The following is a 4,238-nucleotide window of genomic DNA, read 5'->3' as shown; positions in this document are numbered from 1 at the left end:
ATTGTCCACTTGATGATACTCCACCCGCCACTTCCTTTCCTCCTTACACACTCCATATATTTGTTCACTTGCTCACACTACCTCTCTTACACAATTCATTATTTTGCATGTGAACAAAACCTCTTCCATCTCTCTACAACATTTCTCTAGTATACAATTATTACTAAGAATAGTTAGTAATATTACTAGTATTATCAAGGGCACATATTAATAAGTTACTAGTTCATACTTATTAATATTGTTGGGTAGTTCTTGGGTGCTACTTGGAGGAGACTTTCTATTTGAAGGTTTTTCAAGGAGGATCATCCATATCATTTTAGCTCAAGAACAAATTAGTAAGGAGAACTAATTTGTGCCCATTTTACCTCATATTCAATGTAAGGAAATTGTTTTTCCTTATACTTTGTTTTTATGCTTTCATATTAGCATGCATGTTACATAGATCACATTAACAACAATTTATGAGATAAATTTATTTTATTAGAGAGTCTAATATGGATCTATGATCTTTCAAAAATATACTCCAAAATGGATCCAGTCAAATACCTCTTCGAAAAACCCGTCCTCAACGGACGTTTAGCAAGATGGACTTTGATGCTCTCAGAGTTCGATCTCAAATACGTGCCCTTGAAAGTTATAAAAGGGCGCGCCGTTGCGGAATTCTTTGCAGAAAATCCCATCAATGATGCACAAACAATAGACACTTGGTCATTTCCAGACGAGGATATACTCCAAACTGATGTAGACTCCTGGGACCTTTACTTTGATGGAGCATCAAACTTAAGAGGATTTGGAATAGGAGTGTTGCTCATTTCTCCTGAAGGTGAGCATACACCAATCTCTGTCAAACTCGACTTCGAGGTGACAAATAACGCTGCAGAATACGAAGATTGTCTCATTGGACTACAAGCGGCAGTGAGCTTAGGCATTAAAAACCTCCGAGTACATGGGGATTCATCCCTGATCATCAATCAAGTTACGGGATCTTGGAAAATCCGAAGCAAAAGCCTAACACCTTACCAAGCCAGAATAGACCAAGTTGCCCAATTCTTTGATCACGTGACATATCTACACCTACCTCGGGAAGAAAATCAATTTGCAGATGCTCTTGCAAAATTTGCATCTTTGATTAATATGCCAGATGACATGGTAGAAATGCCTTTATTTATCGAACGACGGTCAGAGCCAGCTTATGTCCACCAAATCACCGATGAAGAGGAAATCGCACAGGAACCCTGGTTCCAAGCAATCCTAAATTTCAAGCTCAACGGCACCTATCCACCGGATATGGACAAGAAGGGACAACGTGCTATACGCCTGCTAGCTTCCTAATACGTTCTCATGCAAGGAGAGTTGTACAAAAGAACACCTTTTGGTGTAATCCTACGTTGCCTTGATCATTCACAGGCGCGGAAAGTGATGGAAGAACTCCACGATGGAGAATGCGGTCCTCACATGAGTGGGCCCATGATGGCAAAGAAAATCACACGTTTGGGGTATTATTGGACCACAATGGAATCCGATTGCATCAAATACGTAAGACATTGCCACAATTGCTAAATCTTTGGGAATGTACAACATGTCCCTCCTTCATTCCTCTACACGATGACATCTCCTTGGCCATTTTCTGCCTGGGGAATTGACATAACCGGGAAGATAACCCCGGCCGGAACAGGAGGTCACTGTTTCATCCTAGTGGCAATTGACTATTTTACCAAATGGGTAGAAGCGGCTTCCTACACTAGTCTCACGGCTAAAAACGTGGCAAATTTCAGACAAAACAACATCATCTGTCGATACGGTTGCCCACATGAGATCATTAGTGATAATGGATCACATTTCCAAGCTGAGACTAAGCAATTTCTAGCCAAGTACAAAATTAGGCATCACCACTCTTCGCCCTATAGACCACAGACTAATGGCGCGGTAGAGGCGGCAAACAAAAACGTTGTCACAATTCTCAAGAAAATGATTGACAACAATCGAGATTGGCCAAGCAAGATACCCTTTTCTTTGTGGGGATATCGCACATCTGTTAGGCTGCCCACTGGGGCCACACCTTTCTATTTGACTTACGGCATGGAAGCTGTACAACCAGTCGAGTTAGAAATACCATCCTTGCGTATTTTACTCGAAAATCAAATCCCGGAAGCCGACTGGAAGAGGGATAGATATGAAGAACTCATCCTCCTGGATGAACGTAGGCTACGCGCCTTGCACAATGTCCAAACATATCAAGCACGTATCAAACGAGCCTTCAACAAAAGGGTTAAGCCAAGGAACATCAAAGAAGGAGACTTAGTACTCAAGTCGGTTAGAGCTCTTTTACCTGTCGATCCACGGGGAAAATTCAAACCTAATTGGGCCGGGCCATTTCTAGTCAAATCTATACTTCCAGGGGGTGCGGTTAGAATCACAGACCTAGATGGGAATGAGTTTTCCAACCCGACAAACCTCGACCAATTAAAGCGGTATTATACCTAGAATAGGAACAAAAACGCGCCTCGCGTAACCGCACGTGTCGCTCTTGTGGCACTAAATAAACGGCCCCTGGCCAAGCTGAAATAAGCTAATGTCACTCTGCTCTTGCATTTTGACGAATTTGTCATCCTCATATCATCAAATAAACTAAACTGCACCTTCAGAGTAAGCAAAAGCTCATGCTTATTTTTCTAAGTTCATTACAAGCTCTTGCTTAGAACAATTATTCTTTTACATTTACTCGAACTACGCGCAAGGGTTTGATTTCATTTTTTTTAATGAATACGTAGGCAATCCTTCACAGGATACAACCCATTATTTAAAAAAATGTAAATAGAAGGACATTTGCATTGCATTTGGAATTCGACAAGAATAATAAATAGAAAATCACAACGGTTTCATAAACAATTAATCTTTTTTATTTCATTCATTTTCTAATAATAATACGCTACATAATAATAAAAAATAAATAATAGGCTAGGATTCTAAAAACCCCACCTTTTTTATTACAACAATAATAATAATAATAATAAATAATAATAAAGACTTGGGCTATTCCTCCATTTTCCCTTTGCCCTTGTCATACTTCTTGTCGCGACCTCGAGTCGGACGCTCTTGCGCCACTTCGGATCTAATCATCAACGGTCTTTCTCGAGGCCTAGACTTCCCAATCACTTTATCCACGAAAGGAGAGGTCTTTGGTTTCTTCGAAGGATGAACAACTCGAAACCCGGCTTCTTTCTCTCCCTCGGTCAAATGCTTCTCTTTCTCTTTTTCCACCTCGCGCACCTTGTAGTCAACGGGCTCGCGCTTCCTCAATCTTTCGCGCTCTTCCGGAGTAGTAGCTTTCCTCCATCGCAGATAAGAATCCGACACCCATAAGGCATTAGCAGAGGAGTTCAAGAACCACACGTTTCTTTGGGCCCATTTAATGGCCCACTCCCTTCGACTCTCAGTAGTAAGCGCCACAGCAGTCTGCGGGACAGTATCAAGCTTCGGGATCATCTGTTTTAGTCCAACCTGTCTCATCAACCTCTCCGGGAAGATGCACACCATGAATTACAAGCCAGGAATGCGCGCCGATCGAGTAGGATCCAAAGAAGACACTCCAGTGACAGATTTGAGGTGCCACCATGGTATAATCCACCTAATCAAGGGGCCATCATCACTCTTCAGTTTGTTCTCCCAATAATTGCAGACTCGAGTGAAGTCCACCATGTACAGCCTAGTCCTCATTGCAATCGAACGAGCATAATAAGAAGGAACATGAACTGGGGGCTCGATCAATCGGAGACGCTCCATAAGCCAAACCTACCAAAAGCAGGTATTAGACATCAAAAAAAAAACAAAAAAACAAAAAAAAACGAAAAAAAAAAGAAAAAGAAAGAAAAAAAAAAAAAAGAAAACGAAAAAGAAAAGAAAAAGAAAAAAGTTCTTTTACCTGCAGAATAACGGGACTTCCCAAGTACGGTAGGCCACGGTTGGCTTTCCTATTATCCAAGCCCAACAGGATCTCTCCTAAGCATAAACAAGTTGTGCTCCTGCGCAGCTCCATTTGTTCAACAAGGCCCAGAAGACGGGGATCACCTCTCAAGTCTTCATCAACATGCCCTTGGAAGACATACACATGCAACAAGGAAAACCCAAATGCCCTTCGCCTAGCAACATAAGAAACGGTGGGGTCGGCCCTGTTAATGAAACGGTCAATGAAGTCCAACATTCGCACTCCCTTTGAGGTCACTAAACGGTCCACCTCA

This window comes from Silene latifolia, chromosome 9 (assembly GCF_048544455.1).
Source record: "Silene latifolia isolate original U9 population chromosome 9, ASM4854445v1, whole genome shotgun sequence".
NCBI classification, from domain to species: domain Eukaryota; kingdom Viridiplantae; phylum Streptophyta; class Magnoliopsida; order Caryophyllales; family Caryophyllaceae; genus Silene; species Silene latifolia.
Note: the sequence above shows the minus strand (reverse complement) of the source record.